Source organism: Ambystoma mexicanum, chromosome 9 (assembly GCF_040938575.1).
Source record: "Ambystoma mexicanum isolate Mex_15411 chromosome 9, UKY_AmexF1_1, whole genome shotgun sequence".
In the NCBI taxonomy this organism is placed as follows: Eukaryota; Metazoa; Chordata; class Amphibia; order Caudata; family Ambystomatidae; genus Ambystoma; species Ambystoma mexicanum.
In genome coordinates, this window is record NC_090931.1 from 1,531,245,969 (window position 1) to 1,531,273,229 (window position 27,261).

General features: G+C 52.6%; 1 protein-coding gene across 1 annotated transcript in view; it reads right to left on the bottom strand.

The window, feature by feature from the left end:
• LOC138489448 (zinc finger protein 79-like) overlaps positions 1-12,119 on the bottom strand; it is a 101,763-nt gene extending 89,644 nt beyond the window's left edge. The window contains exon 1 of the mRNA XM_069617171.1: positions 11,973-12,119. The gene's annotated coding sequence lies outside the window, so the exon portion shown is untranslated. The remainder of the gene's footprint in view (positions 1-11,972) is intronic.
• Positions 12,120-27,261: the final 15,142 nt, after the last annotated feature.

Consider the following 27,261-nt stretch of genomic DNA (forward strand, 5'->3'; position numbering starts at 1 on the left):
GTACTGAGGGGTGACAGTGCCTGGGATCAGTGGTGTTGGGGAGTACGTAGTACTGAGGGGTGACAGTGCCTGGGATCAGTGGTGTTGGTGAGTGTACAGTATTGAGGAGTGACAGTGCCTGGGATCAGTGGTTTTGGGAGTGCAGAGTTTTGAGGGGTGACAGTGCCTGGGATCAGTGGTTTTGGGAGTGCAGACTACTGAGGGGCAACAGTGCCTGGGATCAGTGGTTTTGGGAGTGCATAGTACTGAGGGGTGACAGTGCCCGGGATCAGTGGTTTTGGGAGTGCGTAGTACTGAGGGGTGACAGTGCCTGGGATCAGTGGTGTTGGGGAGTGCAGAGCACTGAGGGGTGACAGTGCCTGGCATCAGTGGGTCTGGAAGTGCAGAGTACTGAGGGGTGACAGTGCCTGGGATCAGTGGTATTGGGAGTGCAGAGTATTGAGGGGTGACAGTGCCTGGGATCACTGGTGTTGGGGAGTGCACAGTATTGAGAGGTGACAGTGCTTGGGATCAGTGATGCTGAGGAGTGCAGAGCTCTGAGGGGTGACAGTGCCTGGGATCAGTGGTGTTGGGGAGTGCAGAGCACAGAGGGGTGACAGTGCCTGGGGTCAGTGGTGTAGGGGAGTGCAGAGCACTGAGGGGTGACAGTGACTGGGATCACTGGTGTTGGGGAGTGCAGAGCACTGAGGGGTGACAGTGCCTGGGATCAGTGTTGTTGGTGAGAGCACAGTATTGAGGGGTGACAGTGCCTGGGATCAGTGGTTTTGGGAGTGCAGAGTACTGAGGGGTGACAGTGCCTGGGATCAGTGGTTTTGGGAGTGCGTAGTACTGAGGGGTGACAGTGCCTGGGCTCACTGGTGTTGGGGAGTGCAGAGCACTGAGGGGTGACAGTGTCTGGGATCAGTGTTGTTGGAGAGAACACAGTATTGAGGGGTGACAGTGCCTGGGATCAGTGGTTTTGGGAGTGCGTAGTACTGAGGGGTGACAGTGCCTGGGATCACTGGTGTTGGGGAGTGCAGAGCACTGAGGGGTGACAGTGTCTGGGATCAGTGTTGTTGGGGAGTGCACAGTATTGAGGGGTGACAGTGCCTGGGATCAGTGATGTTGGGGAGTGCAGAGCACTGAGGGGTGAGAGTGCCTGGGATCAGTGGTGTTGGGGAGCGCAGAGCACTGAGGGGTGACAGTGCCTGAGGTCAGTGGTGTTGGGGAGTGCAGAGTACTGAGGGGTGACAGTGCCTGGGATCAGTGGTGTTGGGGAGTGCACAGTATTGAGGGGTGAAAGTGCCTGGGATCAGTGGTGTTGGGGAGTGCGTAGTACTGAGGGGTGACAGTGCCTGGGATCACTGGTGTTGGGGAGTGCAGAGCACTGAGGGGTGACAGTGCCTGGGATCAGTGTTGTTGGGGAGTGCACAGTATTGAGGGGTGACAGTGCCTGGGATTAGTGTTGTTGGGGAGTGCAGAGCACTGAGGAGTGGCAGTGCCTGGGATCAGTGGTTTTGGGAGTGCAGAGTACTGAGGGGTGACAGTGCCTGGGATCAGTGGTGTGGGGAGTGCAGAGTACTGAGGGCTGACAGTGCCTAGGATCAATGGTTTTGGGAGTGCGTAGAACTGAGGGGTGACAGTGCCTGGGATCAGTGGTGTTGGGGAGCGCAGAGCACTGAGGGGTGACGGTGCCTGTGATGAGTGGTGTTGGGAGTGCACAGTGTTGAGGGGTGACAGTGCCTGCGATCAGTGGTGTTGGGAGTGCAGAAAACTGAGGGGTGACAGTGCCTGGGATCAGTGGTGTTGGGGAGTGCACAGCGCTGAGGGGTGACAGTGCCTGGGATCAGTGGTTTTGGGAGTGCAGAGTACTGAGGGGTAACAGTGCCTGGGATCAGTGGTGTTGGGAGTGCAGACTACTGAGGGGTGACAGTGCCCGGGATCAGTGGTGTTGGGGAGTGCAGAGCGCTAAGGGGTGACAGTGCCTAGGATCAGTGGTGTTGGGGAGTGTGGAGTACTGAGGGGTGACAGTGCCTGGGATCAGTGGTGTTGGGGACTGCACAGTATTGAGGGGTGACAGTGCCTGGGATCAGTGGTGTTGGGTCGTGCAGAGCACTGAGGGGTGACAGTGCCTAGGATCAGTGGTGCTGGGGAGTGTGGAGTACTGAGGGGTGACAGTACCTGGGATCAGTGGTGTTGGGAGTGCAGAGTACTGAGGGGTGACAGTACCTGGGATCAGTGGTTTTGGGAGTGCACAGTATTGAGAGGTGACAGTGCCTGGGATCAGTGGTGTTGGGGAGTCCAGAGCACTGAGGAGTGACAGTGCCTGGGATCAGTGGTTTTGGGAGTGCAGAGTACTGAGGGTGACAGTGCCTGGAATCAGTGGTGTGGGGAGTGCATATTACTGAGTGGTGACAGTGCCTAGGATCAATGGTTTTGGGAGTGCATAGTACTGAGGGGTGACAGTGCCTGGGATCAGTGGTGTTGGGGAGTGCACAGTATTGAGGGGTGACAGTGCCTATGATCAGTGGTTTTGGGAGTGCACAGTATTGAGGGGTGACAGTGCCTGGGATCAGTGGTTTTGGGAGTGCAGAGTACTGAGGGGTGACAGTGCCTGGTATCAGTGGTGTTGGGGAGTGCAGAGTACTGAGGGGTGACAGTGCCTGGTATCAGTGGTGTTGGGGAGTGCAGAGTACTGAGGGGTGAAAGTGCCTGGGATCAGTGGTGTTGGGAGTGCAGAGCACTGAGGGGTGACAGTGTCTGGGAACAGTGATTTTGGGAGTGCAGAGCACTGAGGAGTGACAGTGCCTGGGATCAGTGGTTTTGGGAGTGCAGAGTACTGAGGAGTGACAGTGCCTAGGATCAATGGTTTTGGGAGTGCGTAGTACTGAGGGGTGACAGTGCCTGGGATCAGTGGCGTTGGGGAGTGCAGAGCACTGAGGGGTGACAGTGTCTGGGATCAGTGATGTTGGGGAGTGCACAGTATTGAGAAGTGACAGTGCCTGGGATGAGTGGTGTTGGGAATGCACAGTATTGAGGAGTGACAGTGCCTGGGATCAGTGGTTTTGGGAGTGCAGAGTACTGAGGGGTGACAGTCCCTAGGATCAGTGGTGTGGGGAGTGCAGAGTACTGAGGGGTGACAGTGTCTGGGATCAGTTGTGTTGGGGAGTGTGGATAATTGTGGGTGTCAGTGCCTGTGATCATTGGTGATGGGGAGTGTGGAGTACTGATGGTTGACAGTGCCTGGGAACAGTGGTTTTTGGGAGTGCAGAGCACTGAGGGGCGACAGTGCCTGGCATCAGTGGTTTTGGAAGTGCTGAGTACTGAGGGGTGACAGTGCCTGGGATCAGTGGTATTGGGAGTGCAGAGTATTGAGGGGTGACAGTGCCTGGGATCAGTGGTGTTGGGGAGTGCACAGTATTGAGGGGTGACAGTGCCTGGGATCAGTGATGTTGAGGAGTGCAGAGCTCTGAGGGGTGACAGTGCCTGGGATCAGTGGTGTTGGGGAATGCAGAGCACAGAGGGGTGACAGGGCATGGGGTCAGTGGTGTAGGGGAGTGCAGAGCACTGAGGGGTGACAGTGCCTGGGATCACTGGTGTTGGGGAGTGCAGAGCACTGAGGGGTGACAGTGCCTGGGATCTGTGTTGTTGGTGAGTGCACAGTATTGAGGGGTGGCAGTGCCTGGGATCAGTGGTTTTGGGAGTGCAGAGTACTGAGGGGTGACAGTGCCTGGGATCAGTGGTTTTGGGAGTGCGTAGTACTGAGGGGTGACAGTGCCTGGGATCACTGGTGTTGGGGAGTGCAGAGCACTGAGGGGTGACAGTATCTGGGATCAGCGTTGTTGGGGAGAACACAGTATTGAGGGGTGACAGTGCCTGGGATCAGTGGTTTTGGGAGTGCAGAGTACTGAGGGGTGACAGTGCCTGGGATCAGTGGTTTTGGGAGTGCGTAGTACTGAGGGGTGACAGTGCCTGGGATCAGTGATGTTGGGGAGTGCAGAGCACTGAGGGGTGACAGTGCCTGGGATCAGTGGTGTTGGGGAGTGCAGAGCACTGAAGGGTGACAGTGCCTGAGGTCAGTGGTGTTGGGGAGTGCCGAGTACTGAGGGGTGACAGTGCCTGGGATCAGTGGTGTTGGGGAGTGCACAGTATTGAGGGGTGACAGTGCCTGGGATCAGTGGTGTTGGGGAGTGCGTAGTACTGAGGGGTGACAGTGCCTGGGGTCACTGGTGTTGGGGAGTGCAGAGCACTGAGGGGTGACAGTGCCTGGGATCAGTGTTGTTGGGGAGTGCACAGTATTGAGGGGTGACAGTGCCTGGGATCACTGGTGTTGGGGAGTGCAGAGCACTGAGGAGTGACAGTGCCTGGGATCAGTGGTTTTGGGAGTGCAGAGTACTGAGGGGTGACAGCGCCTGGGATCAGTGGTGTGGGGAGTGCAGAGTACTGAGGGCTGACAGTGCCTAGGATCAATGGTTTTGGGAGTGCGTAGAACTGAGGGGTGACAGTGCCTGGGATCAGTGGTGTTGGGGAGTGCAGAGCACTGAGGGGTGACAGTGCCTGTGATGAGTGGTGTTGGGAGTGCACAGTGTTGAGGGGTGACAGTGCCTGCGATCAGTGGTGTTGGGAGTGCAGAAAACTGAGGGGTGACAGTGCCTGGGATCAGTGGTGTTGGGGAGTGCAAAGCGCTGAGGGGTGACAGTGCCTGGGATCAGTGGTTTTGGGAGTGCAGAGTACTGAGGGGTAACAGTGCCTGGGATCAGTGGTGTTGGGAGTGTAGACTACTGAGGGGTGACAGTGCCTAGGATCAATGGTTTTGGGAGTGCGTAGAACTGAGGGGTGACAGTGCCTGGGATCAGTGGTGTTGGGGAGTGCAGAGCACTGAGGGGTGACGGTGCCTGTGATGAGTGGTGTTGGGAGTGCACAGTGTTGAGGGGTGACAGTGCCTGCGATCAGTGGTGTTGGGAGTGCAGAAAACTGAGGGGTGACAGTGCCTGGGATCAGTGGTGTTGGGGAGTGCACAGCGCTGAGGGGTGACAGTGCCTGGGATCAGTGGTTTTGGGAGTGCAGAGTACTGAGGGGTAACAGTGCCTGGGATCAGTGGTGTTGGGAGTGCAGACTACTGAGGGGTGACAGTGCCCGGGATCAGTGGTGTTGGGGAGTGCAGAGCGCTAAGGGGTGACAGTGCCTAGGATCAGTGGTGTTGGGGAGTGTGGAGTACTGAGGGGTGACAGTGCCTGGGATCAGTGGTGTTGGGGACTGCACAGTATTGAGGGGTGACAGTGCCTGGGATCAGTGGTGTTGGGTCGTGCAGAGCACTGAGGGGTGACAGTGCCTAGGATCAGTGGTGCTGGGGAGTGTGGAGTACTGAGGGGTGACAGTGCCTGGGATCAGTGGTGTTGGGAGTGCAGAGTACTGAGGGGTGACAGTACCTGGGATCAGTGGTTTTGGGAGTGCACAGTATTGAGAGGTGACAGTGCCTGGGATCAGTGGTGTTGGGGAGTGCAGAGCACTGAGGAGTGACAGTGCCTGGGATCAGTGGTTTTGGGAGTGCAGAGTACTGAGGGTGACAGTGCCTGGAATCAGTGGTGTGGGGAGTGCATATTACTGAGTGGTGACAGTGCCTAGGATCAATGGTTTTGGGAGTGCATAGTACTGAGGGGTGACAGTGCCTGGGATCAGTGGTGTTGGGGAGTGCACAGTATTGAGGGGTGACAGTGCCTATGATCAGTGGTTTTGGGAGTGCACAGTATTGAGGGGTGACAGTGCCTGGGATCAGTGGTTTTGGGAGTGCAGAGTACTGAGGGGTGACAGTGCCTGGTATCAGTGGTGTTGGGGAGTGCAGAGTACTGAGGGGTGACAGTGCCTGGTATCAGTGGTGTTGGGGAGTGCAGAGTACTGAGGGGTGAAAGTGCCTGGGATCAGTGGTGTTGGGAGTGCAGAGCACTGAGGGGTGACAGTGTCTGGGAACAGTGATTTTGGGAGTGCAGAGCACTGAGGAGTGACAGTGCCTGGGATCAGTGGTTTTGGGAGTGCAGAGTACTGAGGAGTGACAGTGCCTAGGATCAATGGTTTTGGGAGTGCGTAGTACTGAGGGGTGACAGTGCCTGGGATCAGTGGCGTTGGGGAGTGCAGAGCACTGAGGGGTGACAGTGTCTGGGATCAGTGATGTTGGGGAGTGCACAGTATTGAGAAGTGACAGTGCCTGGGATGAGTGGTGTTGGGAATGCACAGTATTGAGGAGTGACAGTGCCTGGGATCAGTGGTTTTGGGAGTGCAGAGTACTGAGGGGTGACAGTCCCTAGGATCAGTGGTGTGGGGAGTGCAGAGTACTGAGGGGTGACAGTGTCTGGGATCAGTGGTGTTGGGGAGTGTGGATAATTGTGGGTGTCAGTGCCTGTGATCATTGGTGATGGGGAGTGTGGAGTACTGATGGTTGACAGTGCCTGGGAACAGTGGTTTTTGGGAGTGCAGAGCACTGAGGGGCGACAGTGCCTGGCATCAGTGGTTTTGGAAGTGCAGAGTACTGAGGGGTGACAGTGCCTGGGATCAGTGGTATTGGGAGTGCAGAGTATTGAGGGGTGACAGTGCCTGGGATCAGTGGTGTTGGGGAGTGCACAGTATTGAGGGGTGACAGTGCCTGGGATCAGTGATGTTGAGGAGTGCAGAGCTCTGAGGGGTGACAGTGCCTGGGATCAGTGGTGTTGGGGAATGCAGAGCACAGAGGGGTGACAGGGCATGGGGTCAGTGGTGTAGGGGAGTGCAGAGCACTGAGGGGTGACAGTGCCTGGGATCACTGGTGTTGGGGAGTGCAGAGCACTGAGGGGTGACAGTGCCTGGGATCAGTGTTGTTGGTGAGTGCACAGTATTGAGGGGTGGCAGTGCCTGGGATCAGTGGTTTTGGGAGTGCAGAGTACTGAGGGGTGACAGTGCCTGGGATCAGTGGTTTTGGGAGTGCGTAGTACTGAGGGGTGACAGTGCCTGGGATCACTGGTGTTGGGGAGTGCAGAGCACTGAGGGGTGACAGTATCTGGGATCAGCGTTGTTGGGGAGAACACAGTATTGAGGGGTGACAGTGCCTGGGATCAGTGGTTTTGGGAGTGCAGAGTACTGAGGGGTGACAGTGCCTGGGATCAGTGGTTTTGGGAGTGCGTAGTACTGAGGGGTGACAGTGCCTGGGATCAGTGATGTTGGGGAGTGCAGAGCACTGAGGGGTGACAGTGCCTGGGATCAGTGGTGTTGGGGAGTGCAGAGCACTGAAGGGTGACAGTGCCTGAGGTCAGTGGTGTTGGGGAGTGCCGAGTACTGAGGGGTGACAGTGCCTGGGATCAGTGGTGTTGGGGAGTGCACAGTATTGAGGGGTGACAGTGCCTGGGATCAGTGGTGTTGGGGAGTGCGTAGTACTGAGGGGTGACAGTGCCTGGGGTCACTGGTGTTGGGGAGTGCAGAGCACTGAGGGGTGACAGTGCCTGGGATCAGTGTTGTTGGGGAGTGCACAGTATTGAGGGGTGACAGTGCCTGGGATCACTGGTGTTGGGGAGTGCAGAGCACTGAGGAGTGACAGTGCCTGGGATCAGTGGTTTTGGGAGTGCAGAGTACTGAGGGGTGACAGCGCCTGGGATCAGTGGTGTGGGGAGTGCAGAGTACTGAGGGCTGACAGTGCCTAGGATCAATGGTTTTGGGAGTGCGTAGAACTGAGGGGTGACAGTGCCTGGGATCAGTGGTGTTGGGGAGTGCAGAGCACTGAGGGGTGACAGTGCCTGTGATGAGTGGTGTTGGGAGTGCACAGTGTTGAGGGGTGACAGTGCCTGCGATCAGTGGTGTTGGGAGTGCAGAAAACTGAGGGGTGACAGTGCCTGGGATCAGTGGTGTGGGGAGTGCAGAGTACTGAGGGCTGACAGTGCCTAGGATCAATGGTTTTGGGAGTGCGTAGAACTGAGGGGTGACAGTGCCTGGGATCAGTGGTGTTGGGGAGTGCAGAGCACTGAGGGGTGACGGTGCCTGTGATGAGTGGTGTTGGGAGTGCACAGTGTTGAGGGGTGACAGTGCCTGCGATCAGTGGTGTTGGGAGTGCAGAAAACTGAGGGGTGACAGTGCCTGGGATCAGTGGTGTTGGGGAGTGCACAGCGCTGAGGGGTGACAGTGCCTGGGATCAGTGGTTTTGGGAGTGCAGAGTACTGAGGGGTAACAGTGCCTGGGATCAGTGGTGTTGGGAGTGCAGACTACTGAGGGGTGACAGTGCCCGGGATCAGTGGTGTTGGGGAGTGCAGAGCGCTAAGGGGTGACAGTGCCTAGGATCAGTGGTGTTGGGGAGTGTGGAGTACTGAGGGGTGACAGTGCCTGGGATCAGTGGTGTTGGGGACTGCACAGTATTGAGGGGTGACAGTGCCTGGGATCAGTGGTGTTGGGTCGTGCAGAGCACTGAGGGGTGACAGTGCCTAGGATCAGTGGTGCTGGGGAGTGTGGAGTACTGAGGGGTGACAGTGCCTGGGATCAGTGGTGTTGGGAGTGCACAGTATTGAGAGGTGACAGTGCCTGGGATCAGTGGTGTTGGGGAGTGCAGAGCACTGAGGAGTGACAGTGCCTGGGATCAGTGGTTTTGGGAGTGCAGAGTACTGAGGGTGACAGTGCCTGGAATCAGTGGTGTGGGGAGTGCATATTACTGAGTGGTGACAGTGCCTAGGATCAATGGTTTTGGGAGTGCATAGTACTGAGGGGTGACAGTGCCTGGGATCAGTGGTGTTGGGAGTGCACAGTATTGAGAGGTGACAGTGCCTGGGATCAGTGGTGTTGGGGAGTGCAGAGCACTGAGGAGTGACAGTGCCTGGGATCAGTGGTTTTGGGAGTGCAGAGTACTGAGGGTGACAGTGCCTGGAATCAGTGGTGTGGGGAGTGCATATTACTGAGTGGTGACAGTGCCTAGGATCAATGGTTTTGGGAGTGCATAGTACTGAGGGGTGACAGTGCCTGGGATCAGTGGTGTTGGGGAGTGCACAGTATTGAGGGGTGACAGTGCCTATGATCAGTGGTTTTGGGAGTGCACAGTATTGAGGGGTGACAGTGCCTGGGATCAGTGGTTTTGGGAGTGCAGAGTACTGAGGGGTGACAGTGCCTGGTATCAGTGGTGTTGGGGAGTGCAGAGTACTGAGGGGTGACAGTGCCTGGTATCAGTGGTGTTGGGGAGTGCAGAGTACTGAGGGGTGAAAGTGCCTGGGATCAGTGGTGTTGGGAGTGCAGAGCACTGAGGGGTGACAGTGTCTGGGAACAGTGATTTTGGGAGTGCAGAGCACTGAGGAGTGACAGTGCCTGGGATCAGTGGTTTTGGGAGTGCAGAGTACTGAGGAGTGACAGTGCCTAGGATCAATGGTTTTGGGAGTGCGTAGTACTGAGGGGTGACAGTGCCTGGGATCAGTGGCGTTGGGGAGTGCAGAGCACTGAGGGGTGACAGTGTCTGGGATCAGTGATGTTGGGGAGTGCACAGTATTGAGAAGTGACAGTGCCTGGGATGAGTGGTGTTGGGAATGCACAGTATTGAGGAGTGACAGTGCCTGGGATCAGTGGTTTTGGGAGTGCAGAGTACTGAGGGGTGACAGTCCCTAGGATCAGTGGTGTGGGGAGTGCAGAGTACTGAGGGGTGACAGTGTCTGGGATCAGTGGTGTTTGGGAGTGTGGATAATTGTGGGTGTCAGTGCCTGTGATCATTGGTGATGGGGAGTGTGGAGTACTGATGGTTGACAGTGCCTGGGAACAGTGGTTTTTGGGAGTGCAGAGCACTGAGGGGCGACAGTGCCTGGCATCAGTGGTTTTGGAAGTGCAGAGTACTGAGGGGTGACAGTGCCTGGGATCAGTGGTATTGGGAGTGCAGAGTATTGAGGGGTGACAGTGCCTGGGATCAGTGGTGTTGGGGAGTGCACAGTATTGAGGGGTGACAGTGCCTGGGATCAGTGGTGTTGGGGAGTGCACAGTATTGAGGGGTGACAGTGCCTGGGATCAGTGGTGTTGGGGAATGCAGAGCACAGAGGGGTGACAGGGCATGGGGTCAGTGGTGTAGGGGAGTGCAGAGCACTGAGGGGTGACAGTGCCTGGGATCACTGGTGTTGGGGAGTGCAGAGCACTGAGGGGTGACAGTGCCTGGGATCAGTGTTGTTGGTGAGTGCACAGTATTGAGGGGTGGCAGTGCCTGGGATCAGTGGTTTTGGGAGTGCAGAGTACTGAGGGGTGACAGTGCCTGGGATCAGTGGTTTTGGGAGTGCGTAGTACTGAGGGGTGACAGTGCCTGGGATCACTGGTGTTGGGGAGTGCAGAGCACTGAGGGGTGACAGTATCTGGGATCAGCGTTGTTGGGGAGAACACAGTATTGAGGGGTGACAGTGCCTGGGATCAGTGGTTTTGGGAGTGCAGAGTACTGAGGGGTGACAGTGCCTGGGATCAGTGGTTTTGGGAGTGCGTAGTACTGAGGGGTGACAGTGCCTGGGATCAGTGATGTTGGGGAGTGCAGAGCACTGAGGGGTGACAGTGCCTGGGATCAGTGGTGTTGGGGAGTGCAGAGCACTGAGGGGTGACAGTGCCCGGGATCAGTGGTTTTGGGAGTGCGTAGAATTGAGGGGTGACAGTGCCTGGGATAAGTGGTGTTGGGGAGTGCAGACTACTGAGGGGTGAAAGTGCCTCGAATCAGTGGTTTTGGGAGTGCGTAGTACTGAGGGGTAACAGTGCCTGGGATCAGTGGTTTTGGGAGTGCGTAGTACTGAGGAGTGACAGTGCCTGGGATCAGTGGTGTTAGGGAGTGCACAGTATTGAGGGGTGACAGTGCCTGGCATCAGTGGTTTTGGGAGTGCAGAGTAATGAGGGGTGACAGTGCCTGGGATCCGTGGTGTTGGGGAGTGCAGAGTACTGAGGGGTGACAGTGCCTGGGGTCAGTGGTGTTGGGGAGTGCAGAGCACTGAGGGGTGACAGTGCCTGGGATCAGTGGTGTTGGGGAGTGCAGAGTACTGAGGGGTGACAGTGACTGGGATCAGTGGTGTTGGGGAGTGCAGAGCACAGAGGGGTGACAGTGCCTGGGATCAGTGGTGTTGGGGAGTGCAGAGCACTGAGGGGTGACAGTGCCTGGGATCAGTGGGTTTGGGAGTGCGCAGTACTGAGGGGTGACAGTGCCTGGGATCAGTGGTTTTGGGAGTGCGCAGTATTGAGGGGTGACAGTGCCTGGGATCAGTGGTGTTGTGAGTGCACAGTATTGAGGGGTGACAGTGTCTGGGATCCGTGGTTTTGGGAGTGCAGAGCACTGAGGGGTGACAGTGCCTGGGATCCGTGGTTTTGGGAGTGCAGAGCACTGAGGGGTGACAGTGCCTGGGATCAGTGGTCTATTGAGGGGTGACGGGGTCGGGATGCAAAAGATGTAGGCTTGAGAAATTACACACACGCATGTCTTTTTGTCTAGCGATCTCGGTAGCCAGTTTTGAGTCAGGATTAAAGTCAGTTGTGGGGCGCAGGAGACAGACTTTTCTAGCTGGAGACTCCTGCGAGTTGGGGGCGACTTGATTGGTCTGGTGGCATCATCCCAGCCCCACCATCGCCCGCCACTGCACTGGAATGTAGTATAATGTGCATGGTGCCCTGTCAATCAATCCGTGATGACCCTGGCACAGGCCCCTCCCACACCGCCTGCTCTCTAGTCACGATCCTACACTGTAAGCCCCTGTAAGGTAGTGACTGGCGATCCCCTCTCATGGCCTATGAGAAGCACTCAGCTGTCCCCTGAACACATGCAACACGACACAACACAACACAAGTGCTGCACGTCATGAAGCTCACCTGCAGCTCCTAGGCACGCTGCATGCTGGGAATTACAGCCCTTACAGGACCATAGTGAAACCACAGCTCCCAGAATACAGAGGGATGTTGGGTAAAAGGTTTGCTGCAGGTGAGTGTCAGTACAGGGGTCCAGGAGGCAGCAATCACTCCAGCTCTCAAGAAAACACAAGAGTCAGGAACCAACTCACCTCTGAATCCTGGCCCGGCCTCTCCTCCCAGTGATCCTGGGTGGATTTCCCACCTGGGATCGCGGGTGGATTTCTCTGCAGAAAGAGCAGGCCCCTGTCCCCTACGGGTGAAGCCCCAGCGCTGCACTGAGGCTGCGCAGAGCAGGAGACACTACTCTCCAGATCACCGGCCACAGATCACCAGGGAAGGCCTTCATCACGTGCACACAGTGATACTAGTTCCCATCCGAGAAACGGACCCTCGGTTGTTAGGGCCATTTCTCAGATGGGAAATAGCTGCTTCAGTGTGAGGGGGCTAATTCCCATTAGAGAAATGCCCCTTTTTTGCACACTAGTAGCCAAGTCCTGCATAATAATGGGAAATAGCCCATGCACACTGACAAGGCTAGTTCCCATTAGACAAATGGCCCTTTTTGCTCCCCTAGTGGCCAGGTCCTGCATAATAATGGGAACTAGCCCATTCACACTGAGAAGGCTAGTTCCCATTAGAGAAATTGCCCTTTTTGCTCCCCTAGTGGCCAAGTCCTGCATAATAATGGGAACTAGCCTACTCACACTGAGAAGGCTAGTTCCCATTAGAGAAATTGCCCTTTTTGCTCCCCTAGTGGCCAGGTCCTGCATAATAATGGGAACTAGCCCATTCACACTGAGAAGGCTAGTTCCCGTTAGAGAAATTGCCCTTTTTGCTCCCCTAGTGGCCAGGTCCTGCATAATAATGGGAACTAGCCCACTCATACTGAGAAAGCTAGTTCCCGTTAGAGAAATGGCCCTTTTTGCTCCCCTAGTGGCCAGGTCCTGCATAATAATGGGAACTAGCCCACTCATACTGAGAAAGCTAGTTCCCATTAGAGAAATTGCCCTTTTTGCTCCCCTAGTAGCCAGGTCCTGCATAATAATGGGAACTAGCCCACTCATACTGAGAAAGCTAGTTCCCATTAGACAAATGGCCCTTTTTGCCCCTAGTGGCCAAGTCCTGCATAATAATGGGATCTAGCCCATGCACACTGACAATGTCAGAATCCAGTTGCCCACGTCGTGTAGCCGAAGAGTTCTTCCTCCCGATGGAACCCTCTGGCCCCAGGAACGGACAGCCAGAGCTATCAATCAGAGGAAAGAACGGATACCTGATGAGACCCAGAGGACGCAGGAGTTGTAATGTAGAGTCAGGGTGGTACGAGTAGCCGAGGACAGGCGTTGGATCTGTAAGTGAGGAGTTAACACAATACAGATAATATAACAACCGCCCTTCTGACCAAACCCGAACACAACAGAAATAATGCAATACGATGAACCCAATTCTGATAACAACCCCTAGGCTTACCGTTACTCCGGGGGGAACCAGATGGAACCAGGAAGAGAAGAACTCCGAAGTCCACAATGCAGAAAATCAGCAAAGCTCAACCACCTATCCCGCCGGCACGAGGACGCCTAAATACACACTAGATAGTGTGCGTCACAAGGAAACCCCAGGTTGGAAGTTCATAAGTTCCAAGTGCAATAATCCAAAAGTTCAAGAGTTCCAAGGTCAACAATCCAAAGTTCAAGAAAAGTTCCAAAGTTCCTCAAAATACCCAGATGCAGTCCAGATGATTGATGATCCAGAAGATAACCGAAGAGCAACCAAAACCAATGGGCGAAGGCTAGGAAATCCGTGAGCGGTCCGAGGTCGAAGAATGATGCGGGCAGCAAACAAGAACAAGGCAGTCCAAAATCCAAAGCCAGGTAAACGGTCCGGGTCGAGGCAACGAGGTAATCAGAAATGCTGGAGGGAAGGGGAAAGGAAAGGGACAGAACCGGGATGATAGGGAAAGCTGGATACAAGGTACAAGATACGAGGCGCCACCAATTCTCAATCAGAAGCACCGATCTGGAGTGTAGGCGGAGACTATAAAGGTGAGGTCACATGACAGCGTTCCGCGGCTTCCAGCGTCGACCGTGGGAAACGCTGAGAGGACGCCAGCGTTGCCATGCCAACTTCCAAGCCCCTGGTTGTAGTGTTCTTAAAGGGCTATGCATCCGTTTCTTGACACTGCTTACACGCCGGTACATGACAGTTTCCTCCCTCAAAGGGGGTGTCACCCCCCGAGCAGACCAGAAACGAGACAATATGGCCAGAGCATGGATGTTTCCCACAGGTTCCCACGTACGGTCTTCGGGACCATAACCCTTCCAATCGACCAGATAGAGGCGTCTGCCCCTTCGGACTTTGGTATCCAAGATCGCACCCACCTCATATTCATCAAAACCACGCACCCTAATCGGTGGTGGCTGAGCAGGAAGTCTGGTAGATGGGTGGCATGGTTTCACTAGAGAGACATGGAATACCGGGTGTACCTTCCATTTTGCAGGAAGAGCCAATCGGAGGGCCGCAGGGTTAATAACCTGCAGAATGCTGTAGGGACCCACGAACCGAGGCAACAGGGATCTTCGACCTGATAGTGAGGCATCTCCTTTCACAGTAATCCGACGGAAAACATACCTCCCCAGAAAGCCAATCCACAGAAGGATTATGCAATTTTAACCAAGGTAAGCCAAGAATGAATTTAAACTGTGGTGCCGCAATGAGATCAAAGTAGATGCTCTCTTGATGACCGCAGTCAGTGATCATGGTGAGGTCAGTAGTCCGCTTCGTCACTAACCCAGAGACCAAGGAAGAGCCATCCACCGAATTTACCACTTCAGGACATGATTTGTGCATAACTGGCAGACCCAACTCCTGAGCATAAGTGGCATCCACGTAATTCCCTGTGGCGCCTGAGTCCAGGACCATCATCACGGCCCATTTCTCAGAACCGGGAGACGACAGGGAAACAGATAGACAATAAGGACTGTATATGGTAGGGTCTATCGAAGAAACACCCGGCATCTGGACCCCTTCAGTCACCGGGTTTTGGCATTTCCCTGTTTCTTAGCAGGTTTTTTGGTACATTCTCGGAGCAAGTGGTCTGAACCTCCGCAATAGAAACATAATCCATTCTTTCTCCGGTGTTCCCTAACTTCAGCCGAGAGAGGGGTTCTAAGTGCCCCAATCTGCATGGGTTCCGTGGATCCAGCGGCAGGTAAAGGAACGGAGATAGCAACAGGAGGAACCGTTCTCTTTTCACCCCTCCGTGCTGCTTGTCGGGAATCGATCTGGAGAACCAAATCCAATAGTTCCGAAAAAGCAGTAGGTATCACCGGAACGGTAGCCAGTGTGTCTTTTAGGGAGTCGGATAGCCCTTTATAGAAGAGAGAGGCCTTCTTCTCTTCGGGCCAATTAGTTTCCGCCACCAGCTGATTGAACTTGGCTAGATAGGACAGGAGAGGTGTACTGCCTTGTTGGAGACCAAGCAGTTCTAAATCCGTAGCTTGTGTGGCATAACGTGTGTCGAACACACGACTCATTGCCTCAATTAGGGCGTCACAATTGTAAAGAAGATGACTGCCCTCTTCCAACAACGGAGTAGCCCAGGCACCCGCGGTACCCCCTAAATGAGATAACAGAAACGCCGCCTTAGTAGTGGAATCTGGAAAAGAGGCAGGACGACACAGAAAGTGTAGTCTACATTGGTTCAAAAAGGTCCTAAAGGTCTTGGGGTCTCCACTGAAGCGTTCCGGTGGAGCCAAAGGGAACTGGGTAGTCATACAAACTGGTCCAGCACCCTGTTGGGATGGACCAGCACCTGCCCCAGAGACACTGGCCAAAGGTGGGGCAGCTGCCCCAAGGGGTTGGAACCCTGCTTGCAACTCATCAATGCGTCGCTGCGTGGCTGAATGAGCCGCAGTCATATCATTACGTAAATCGGCCACCAATTGTAAAATAGTGGACAGCGTCTCACTGGTATCCATATTGAATGGCTTCTGATTATGTCAGAATCCAGTTGCCCACGTCGTGTAGCCGAAGAGTTCTTCCTCCCGATGGAACCCTCTGGCCCCAGGAACGGACAGCCAGAGCGATCAATCAGAGGAAAGAACGGATACCTGATGAGACCCAGATGACGCAGGAGTTGTAATGTAGAGTCAGGGTGGTACGAGTAGCCGAGGACAGGCGTTGGATCTGTAAGTGAGGAGTTAACACAATACAGATAATATAACAACCGCCCTTCTGACCAAACCCGAACACAACAGAAAGAATGCAATACGATGAACCCAATTCTGATAACAACCCCTAGGCTTACCGTTACTCCGGGGGGAACCAGATGGAACCAGGAAGAGAAGAACTCCGAAGTCCACAATGCAGAAAATCAGCAAAGCTCAACCACCTATCCCGCCGGCACGAGGACGCCTAAATACACACTAGATAGTGTGCGTCACAAGGAAACCCCAGGTTGGAAGTTCATAAGTTCCAAGTGCAATAATCCAAAAGTTCAAGAGTTCCAAGGTCAACAATCCAAAGTTCAAGAAAAGTTCCAAAGTTCCTCAAAATACCCAGATGCAGTCCAGATGATTGATGATCCAGAAGATAACCGAAGAGCAACCAAAACCAATGGGCGAAGGCTAGGAAATCCGTGAGCGGTCCGAGGTCGAAGAATGATGCGGGCAGCAAACAAGAACAAGGCAGTCCAAAATCCAAAGCCAGGTAAACGGTCCGGGTCGAGGCAACAAGGTAATCAGAAATGCTGGAGGAAGGGGAAAGGAAAGGGACAGAACCGGGATGATAGGGAAAGCTGGATACAAGGTACAAGATACGAGGCGCCACCAATTCTCAATCAGAAGCACCGATCTGGAGTGTAGGCGGAGACTATAAAGGTGAGGTCACATGACAGCGTTCCGCGGCTTCCAGCGTCGACCGTGGGAAACGCTGAGAGGACGCCAGCGTTGCCATGCCAACTTCCAAGCCCCTGGTTGTAGTGTTCTTAAAGGGCTATGCATCCGTTTCTTGACACTGCTTACACGCCGGTACATGACAGACAAGGCTAGTTCCCATTAGAGAAATGGCCCTTTTTGCTCCCCTAGTGGCGAGGTCCTGCATAATAATGGGAACTAAGGTAAGCTGTTCCCTTTAAGGACAGCCGTTGCTTTGTCTGCTGCGAATTAGTTGATTTTACTGTTCTTTTTACCTGACTGCTTTGTATTTTTAACTTGCTTCAGAAGATACGTGTTTTATCTGAATTTACTTGTGCCATGTGTGAATGAAGAGACTTGAATGTATGCTGCTCACTGTGTGATACTTTCGTTTTCGTTCTGTTTTATTCCGACATTCGGAAGGCGGGCTGACTGGGCTAGGACTACTCAGCAGTCCTCTTTCTACGCCTGTGAGCCCTGCCTCCCTGCCTCATTTCCACTCTGATCCGTGCACTTATGTGCAGGATCGTTCGCCCACGCAGCGGGCGGGCGCAGCGGGCGCGCCGCCAGTGCGCCAAAGGCGCGCTTAAGGCAAGCCCATCTGTGCCCGTCTGTGCCGGGAAGGGCCGGAAGGAAAGCCTTGCTAGGGGTTTTATGCTTTCCTTAGCGCCTGCTGATACAATCTGGCCAGCTGGCTGGAACCACTCGATGGCGACTTCTGATCATACCCCTGCTATTGATGCTCCTCAAGGGCAGCCCACATTAGCTGCCCCCTCCTTATGCCTACTAAATACTAGATCCCTCCCAGCTCATACTGGTGAGATCTGGGATCTGCTTACTAGCAGGAAACCGGACCTGCTGTGCCTTACAGAAACATGGCTTATGCCGTGCTCAGCACCGGCCTTAGTGCAAGCTATTCCCCGACCCATCTCATTATTCACCATGACCGCCCGCCACCTAACCGGGGCGGAGGGGTCGCTGTTATTTTTAATGAGAAATACACTGTGGTTAAATTACCATGCCCCCACACACTCAGTATGGAAGCACTCTTTATCCGTTGTTCTATCCCTCCTTCCAGAGTTTTTCATCTCCTGCTCCTTTATCGCCCCCCGGGCCCATTAGGATCCTTTGTCAAAGGGCTGGCTGATCTTATAGCAAATTTGAACTTGCGTTTTTCCAATCTTGTAATCCTGGGTGATTTCAACTTGCACTCTAATATGTCTAGTTCGGCTGAAATTACATCTCTCTCTGACAGTCTGTTAGATCTGCAACTGCATCAACTAGTCCATGCTCCTGCTCACGTACGTGGTAATAGCTTGGAATTAGTGTTTGCGAATGACTCGCTGCTATGTCCTGGTCCTATCGAGCCAATGACGTGGTCAGATCACTATCTAGTCTCATGTTCCTTTTTTCCTACCGGCTCCTCCTGTAAAGCTCGCCCTCCTAAAATGCCTTTGCGCTCCTGGTGCTCAGTCGACCTAAAGGCTCTTACTGATCAGATTATCTCTAACTGTGCCCCCTTGAAGCAACTATCTTTATCCTCACTGTCCCATTCTTTAACCACCGTGGCCGACCTCTTCGCCCCACTGAAACTGATTCAAGGCCGTAGACTTCCCTCCCAACCCTGGTTTACTGACCAGCTTAAAACGGCTCGCCTCCATCTTAGACAAGCTGAACGGAAATGGCGTTCTGGTTATAATCCAGAGCTCAGAGATATATATAAACGCAATCTGTCCACATACCTGACAAGCGTCCAACTGGCAAAATCCTCCTTCTTTGCCCAGAAAATTGAACACGCTCTATGCAAACCAAAAACTCTCTTTTCCATTGTGCATTCGTTATCCTCTTCGGAGACCCTGACCTCTATGGTTAAGCCCTCTCAGGAACCGTGCAATGACCTGGCCTCCTTTTTTACCACCAAAATTGATGCTATACGAGCAAACATTGCTAAATCTCTTGCAATATTGCCTCCTGAAACCCCCAGCTTTGTGCCCTCTACTGATACCTTGGCTAGTTGGTCCTCTTTCCCTCCATTCACCGAGGCAGAGGTCTTGACAGCCATTTTGAAGATTAAATCATCATCTCCCGAGGACCCCATCCCAGCCTCTATTATGAAGGTTATTGCTCCTGATATTCTGACTGAGATCACACTGGCAATAAACAACTCTTGTCAGTCGGGATTTGTTCCCCCAGAACTGAAATCTGCTAGGGTTATTGCCCTCCTTAAAAAGCCTTCTCTTGACCCCACTATCCCAGCTAATTTCCGCCCTATTTCTCTACTTACGTTTCTGTCCAAACTGCTGGAATCACTGGTCACACCGCTTCTGTCTTCTTTTTTGGAATCTTCCAAAATATTTAATCATGCCCAGGCGGGTTTTAGGCCTGGGAGAGGTACGGAAAGTGTCCTGGTCTTGGTGCAGGACGACATGTCCAGACTTGTCGATGCTGGCGGAGTTGGGGCCCTGATCCTGCTAGATCTCTCCGCCGCATTCGACACGGTAGACCACTCCATCCTTCTCTCTCGTCTCTCACAGATTGGGATATCCGGTGCTGTTCTTGCTTGGTTTACTTCGTTTCTTTCGGATCGCACTCAGACCCTTGCTATGCCACCGTTTCTCTCCCCCTCTTGCTTTCTCACTTGTGGTGTCCCTCAGGGATCCTTGCTATCGCCAATCCTGTTTAACATCTACATTTGGGCCCTGATTTGTCTCATCCGCTCCTATGGGTTAACTCATATGGAGATGATACCCAAATCCTGATCCGTCTGGACCAGGATCAATCAGAGACCTCTGTATGCCTCCACGACTGCCTTAGGGCAGTCGGGATCTGGATGGACCAGAATTGGCTAAAGTTAAATGGTGATAAAATGGAGGTACTGTTGGTAGGCGTCCCCCCCAACCCCTCCCTGTGGACCCCTGCTTTCTGGCCCGCTGCCTTGGGCCCGCTACCCAACCCAGTGGGGGAAAGTCAAGAATTTAGGAGTTATCCTCTCCGCTTCTTTGTCAATGTCCAAGCAGGTTGCGGCCGTGTGCCAGTCCACCCACCACCAGATCAGAATCCTTAATAGGGTTATGCCCTTGATCCCGGTAGCCCTCCGCCCCCCTGTGGTAGCCGTGTTAGTCCTCACACGACTGGACTATTGCAATTCGCTCTATCTGTCTCAACCTATCGGCCTCATCCATCGCCTTCAGCGTATGCAGAACCTGGCTGCTAGGCTGGCTACTGGCTCCCCTTATGGTGCCCACATTACACCAGTGCTTCGCCAACTGCACTGGCTCCCGGTGAACCAACAAATTCAGTTTAAATCTCCGTGTATTGTTCACCTAGCTATTCACGGTCAGGGTGCTGAATTTTTGCAGCTTAAATTCACCTGATATTGTCCGGACCGGAACCTCCGCTCTGCTACTTCTAACCTGCTCACTGTCCCCAGGTTTAACCGGGCAAGGCTCGGTGGTAGAGCCTTCTCTGTTGCCATGACCATACTTTGGAAGAGCCTCCCTGAACCTCTTAGGGCCACTCTTAACCATCTCGGATTCAGAAGAGCGTTGAAAACCAACCTGTTCTAAGCCTGACCACTCCACTGGTCTTCTCCGACTGGGTAGCTTCCCTTCCAGCGCCATGATGCCTTTGGGCGAACGCGCGCTTTACAAATGCTAATAACATAACATAACTAGCCCACTCATACTGAGAAAGCTAGTTCCCATTAGAGGAATGACCCTTTTTGCTCCCCTAGTGGCCAGGTCCTGCATAATAATGGGAACTAGCCCACTCATACTGAGAAAGCTAGTTCCCATTAGACAAATGGCCCTTTTCGGCCCTAGTGGCCAAGTCCTGCATAATAATGGGAACTAGCCCACTCACAATGAGAAGGCTAGTTCCCATTAGACAAATGGCCCTTTTTGCCCCTAGTGGTCAAGTCCTGCATAATAATGGAAACTAGCCCACTCACACTGACAAGGCTAGTTCCCATTAGACAAATGGCTCTTTTTGCTCCCCTAGTGGCCAAGTCCTGCATAATAATGGGAACTAGCCCACTCACACTGAGAAGGCTAGTTCCCATTAGAAAATGGCCCTTTTTCCCCCTAGTGGCCAAGTCTTGCTATTTCCCATTAGAGAAATTGCCCTTTTTGGCCCTAGTGGCCAAGACCTGCATGATAATGGGAACTAGCCCACTCACACAGAGAAGGCTAGTTCCCAATAGAGAAATGGCCCCCCAACTTGCAGAGGTAGAAAGGTCCTCTTCTCTAATGGGAACTAGCCCACTCACACTGAAGCAGCTATTTCCCATTAGAGAAACGGCCCTCAGAACTGCAGAGGCAGAAAGGTGCTCTTGTCTAATGGGAACTAGCCCACTCACACTGAAGCAGCTATTTCCCATTAGAGAAACGGCCCTCCGACCTGCAGAGGCAGAAAGGTCCTCTTGTCTAATGGGAACTAGCCCATTCACACTGAAGCAGCTATTTCCCATTAGAGAAGCGGTCCCCCGACATGCAGAGGCAGAAAGGTCCTCTCTTCTAATGGGAACTAGCCCATTCACACTGAAGCAGATATTTCCCATTAGAGAAACCGCCCTCCGACCTGCAGAGGCAGAAAGGTCCTCTCGTCTAATGGGAACTAGCTCATTCACACTGTAGCAGCTATTTCCCATTAGAGAAGCGGCCCTCCGACCTGCAGAGGCAGAAAGGTCCTCTCGTCTAATGGGAACTAGCTGTCACGACGCGTCCGTCCTGGAAACTGTGGAATCGATGGAGGAAACACTAACGGAACTATACACTACGGTCTAGTGTCCGGACTGCCGTGCCACGCCCCCTGAGGTTCAACATTATCTACGCACCGAACAGCTACGCCGATGCGTTGCAACCCTCAGTCTCCGCTTCGGGTTAACACGCTGAAGTTCCTTCCTTCGCGCTCCGTGTGAGTATTTCTCTGCCCTCCAGCTGTTTCCCCCGCTGGGGCTCTGTCTCCCGCATTTCTCCGCCTTACCTTGCTTGCTTACCTTGTTTGCCTTCCGTCCCCGCTCTATGCTTCTCTTCTCTGGTCCCGCTCTCGTTTCTCGCTTTCCTTCGTGTACGAATCCTGCTTCCACTCAGCTGCATTCACTCACCTTCCGCCTTGTTGTGCCTGGATTTTGCTTCGCTTCGCTTTGTTTGGTTCTTGAACGAGTCTATTGGGAATCACGTTCTACGCTCTCCTGCATTCCATCCCGCAGCAGTTTACCATCACGCCAGGGTTTTTTCCGGCATACGCCTTTTTCCCTGGGATTGGGGGCGGACTCCCTGAGGGTCCCACTGCCGAGCAAATCTGCGAACTGGCAAGGTGGCCTCCAGACGAGTTCGTCCCAAAACCTACAAAGAGAGAGAAGAGGGAGCTTGGAGAAACAGAAGGACGATACCTACTGAGAGCTCATCTGAGGAACAAGAATCAGGTGAGAAGGAAGAGAGGGAGGATCCTGGTATTAACCTTAACAAAGAACCCCCTAAATCTGAGACTAGCCCATTCACACTGAAGCAGCTATTTCCCATTAGAGAAGCGGCCCTCCGACATGCAGAGGCAGAAAGGTCCTCTCGTCTAATGGGAACTAGCCCATTCACACTGAAGCAGCTATTTCCCATTAGAGAAACGGCCCTCCGACCTGGAAAGGCAAAAAGGTCCTCTCGTCTAATGGGAACTAGCCCATTCACATTGAAGCAGCTATTTCCCATTAGAGAAGCGTCCCTCCGACATGCAGAGGCAGAAAGGTCCTCTCGTCTAATGGGAACTAGCCCACTCACACTGAAGCAGCTATTTCCCATTAGAGAAACGGCCCTCCGACCTGGAAAGGCAAAAAGGTCCTCTCGTCTAATGGGAACTAGCTCATTCACACTGAAGCAGCTATTTCCCATTAGAGAAATGGCCCTTGTTTGCCCCCTAGTGGCCAAGTCCTGCATAATAATGGGAACTAGCCCATTCACACAGAGAAGGCTAGTTCCCATTAGAGAAATGGCCCCGTTGACCCTAGTGTCCAAGTCCTGCATAATAATGGGAACTAGCCTACTCAAACTGACAAGGCTAGTTCCCATTAGAGAAATGGCCCTTTTTGCTCCCCTAGTAGCCATGTCCTGCATAATAATGGGAACTAGCCCACTCACAATGAGAAGGCTAGTTCCCATTAGACAAATGGACCTTTTTGCCCCTAGTGGCCAAGTCCTGCATAATAATGGGAACTAGCCCACTCACACAGAGAAAGCTAGTTCCCATTAGACAAATGGCCCTTTTTGCTCCCCTAGTGGCCAAGTCCTGCATAATAATGGGAACTAGCCCACTCAAACAGAGAAGGCTAGTTCCCATTAGAGAAATGGCCCTTTTTGCCCCTAGTGGCCAAGTCCTGCATAATAATGAGAACTAGCCCACGCACACTGAGAAGGCTATTTCCCATTAGAGAAATAGCCCTCCCACCTGGAAAGGCAAAAAGGTCCTCTCGTCTAATGGGAACTAGCCCATTCACACTGAAGCAGCTATTTCCCATTAGAGAAACGGCCCTCCCACCTGGAAAGGCAAAAAGGTCCTCTCGTCTAATGGGAACTAGCCCACTCAGAATGAAGCAGCTATTTCCCATTAGAGAAACGGCCCTCCGACCTGGAAAGGCAGAAAGGTCCTCTCGTCTAATGGGAACTAGCCCATTCACACTGAAGCAGCTATTTCCCATTAGAGAAACGGCCCTCTGACCTGGAAAGGCAGAAAGGTCCTCTTCTCTAATGGGAACTAGCCCACTCACACTGAAGCAGCTATTTCCCATTAGAGAAACGGCCCTCCGACCTGGAAAGGCAAAAAGGTCCTCTCGTCTAATGGGAACTAGCCCATTCACACTGAAGCAGCTATTTCCCATTAGAGAAGCGACCCTCCGACATGCAGAGGCAGAAAGGTCCTCTTGTCTAATGGGAACTAGCCCATTCACACTTAAGCAGCTATTTCCCATTAGAGAAATGGCCCTCTGACCTGGAAAGGCAGGAAGGTCCTCTCGTCTAATGGGAACTAGCCCATTCACACTGAAGCAGCTATTTCCCATTAGAGAAACGGCCCTCCGACCAGGAAAGGCAAAAAGGTCCTCTTGTCTAATGGGAACTAGCCCATTCACACTGAAGCAGCTATTTCCCATTAGAGAAACAGCCCTCTGACCTGGAAAGGCAGAAAGGTCCTCTCGTCTAATGGCAACTAGCCCATTCACACTGAAGCAGCTCTTTCCCATTAGAGAAACGGCACCCCGACCTGCAGAGGCAGAAGGTCCTCTCGTCTAATGGGAACTAGCCCATTCACACTGAAGCAGCTATTTCCCATTAGGGAAACGGCCCTCTGACCTGGAAAGGCAGAAAGGTCCTCTCGTCTAATGGGAACTAGCCCATTCACACTGAAGCAGCTATTTCCCATTAGAGAAACGGCCCTCTGACCTGGAAAAGCAAAAAGGTCCTCTCGTCTAATGGGAACTAGCCCATTCACACTGAAGCAGCTATTTCCCATTAGAGAAGTGGCCCCCCGACCTGCAGAGGCAGAAAGGTCCTCTCGTCTAATGGGAACTAGCCCATTCACAATGAAGCAGCTATTTCCCATTAGAGAAACGGCCCTCCGACCAGGAAAGGCAAAAAGGTCCTCTCGTCTAATGGGAACTAGCCCATTCACACTGAAGCAGCTATTTCCCATTAAAGAAACGGCCCTCCGACCAGGAAAGGCAAAAAGGTCCTCTCGTCTAATGGGAACTAGCCCATTCATACTGAAGCAGCTATTTCCCATTAGAAAAACGGCCCTCCGACCTGCAGAGGCACAAAGGTCCTCTCGTCTAATGGGAACTAGCCCATTCACACTGAAGCAGCTATTTCCCATTAGAGAAACGGCCCTCCGACCTGCAGAGGCAGAAAGGTCCTCTCTGACCTGGAGAGGCAGAAAGGTGATCTCGTCTAATGGGACTAGCCCACTCACACTGAAGCAACTATTTCCTATAAGAGAAACGTCCCTCCGACTTTTCTGCCTCTCCAGGTCGGAGGGCCGTTTCTCTAATGGGAAATAGCTGCTTAAGTGTGAATGGGCTATCTCCCATAAAACGAGGGGACCTCTTGATCTCCTGTTGATCATCAACGTGTGCAGAATGTACTCTTTCTGATAATGTTCAAAACAACACTTTATAGCCAACCCTCACAGTGCTGTAATAAACTCCTCAGTGGTCTCACAATATTTCTGTTGTCTGATGGCAAATTGATAACAAGCAAAAATGTTATTCCCATTCACCTCGTAATGCTTGTCCATCTTGGCTATGCATATATAAAACTGGTTGCCCATCTTGATGCATTTAGCTAGTTTTAAGAAATTGTTGTCCAGCCCGACCTCGACAATGAAACAATGCCTCTTTCTTTTTACTCAAATAATTAGGACCGTATACTGCCATCATATACTTCTGGAATCTTTCTTGCCATTTAATAACCTAGGAATAACCCAGTGCCTGGTATATTTGCCATAATCTTTAAATTAGCTTCTGTTGCTTCCCTATTTTCGTGCTCTTGGTATTTGTCACCTTGTACACAGGGACAAATGTCTGTAATCTCCCTTTTAAGGTGCAATGAAAAAAAAAACCTTTCAGAGTAACAGCCAATTGTGCTACGGCATGCTCCCTTCTTTATGTGTGCAAGTAATTCTTTCAGTCACTGCACTGCATGTGGGACGGGCACAGCACGGAGCACAGGGCCCGCAGTGAAGGCCTTCAGCTTGTTACATAGCTAAGCAACAGACATGTCAACTCCTTATCATCTAAAATTACCAGGTAACAACTTGCAACACCGGACAATGCGTCCTTGGATCACGTGTTCTGTCGTGTGCATGCACGGCTATGCTGCTAGGGTGCTTCATGTGTCCTCATAGGTTCACGCACAGCCCAGATACTCCCCAATACATGCCTGAAGAGTGGGCCACTATTCGACTGTGCTCAGCCAGGGCAACCACAATCTATGGCAAGTGCAGGCTCTTTGTCATTGCTGCAACTCATCACCAGTTAAGGAAGTGAACCAGAACACAGCCAGTATGTGTGACTTAATTTCTTTTAAGTTCATCTCTATGCTGTAACAACTCTCTCTGTCCTCACCCTTACACCAACCACCGTACTACTTGCCTTGCATTCTCTACTAGTGTTCTCTGTTCACATTCCACACCCATAACATTCCCTCTGCTGACATTCCTAACACCGTAAGGAGTCCCCCTTTCTTCTAGAGGACTTTATTCCCATGGCCACTTTCCGTATTCTAATATTACTCAACTAGAGTTGTATTGCCAAGTGTGAATAGTTCAGTTAGTCCCCCTCTAGTGCTCTACATGAGCATGGGTTGACCCTCCTAGGATTGATGACGCATTGGCCCTATTAGGCATGAGGATTTGTTTGCTCTCATTGCCAGAAAGACCATTTGTCTGTCCTGGGCTTGAAGACAAAGATAGGCCCTTCCAGGGGCCAGAAACTGATGATGTGATGCATTGGCAGGGCCAGAAACCGAAGAGGCCCACTCAGCTTGGTGTTGAGAGTTAAACCATGGTCAAGTTGGTTTACCCAAGGTACTGCACTCGTCCTAGTCTTTCCACTACTCCTCTCTACTTTTGCTGGGCTTGTTATTAGGTTAAGATGTACACCCGGGCGCCAGCCAGCATACTTCTTAATGGACACAGGCCTTCTTCCACAGCATTTACCTTATTTTCAGGGTCCACCTTCTGCACTTCTTCCTTCCTCCACCTTCCTTTCCTTCCCAAAATGTTCCTCCATCGGTGGCCCTCATCTTCCTACACCGATTTTGTCTGTACCTTTTAAACTGTTCTCCAAGTAATTTCCTCCTTTCTCTTGTGTCTGACCTTCCGTCTCCCCTTTTCCCCTTGCTAGTTTTCCCTCTTCACACTGCTTTCCCCTTTCCCTTCTTTTGACGCATCTTCACCTTCCTCTCCCATCCACCTCAAGTCTTACTCTCCTTCCACCCCCTTCGCCTTCCTTCTTCCTCTTTTACTCCACTCTTTACTGCAACACTTGTTTGCACACTCCCATACTAGGCCTTCTACCAAAGCCTCCCTGTATAGTCCTGCCCCTTTTGATACTGGAAAAGGAAGCGTGTTAATGAATGTGCCCATGTCCTTGTGTGTACGCGACAAAGTGATTGGCTCTTCTGAGTAACTCACCATCTTCAGATCTAGCGGTTTGTATCAGTTATAAATTGTCAGCTGCCAACTTGAAGTCAAGCAGCGCTGTCATGGTAGCTGCCTGACCCCCACCATGGTGCCTCCTGCAGGCAGCTGCACAATAACTGTGCCAACCTTGAACCTCATTTGCCAACTTCATTGCATACCCAAGCTCAAGTAGGTCTTTTCCACAGTCCATCCTGCAGACTGTGTATTCAAATGTACTTTTAGTGGGATCAAAGACAATACCCTCAGATCTTTTGGCCTTCTAATGCAGAGTTGTTCATTCTTCAAAACTCTACCAGGCCTTGACTTACAGACTGGTACCTGGCAAAGGATAAAGTGGATAGGG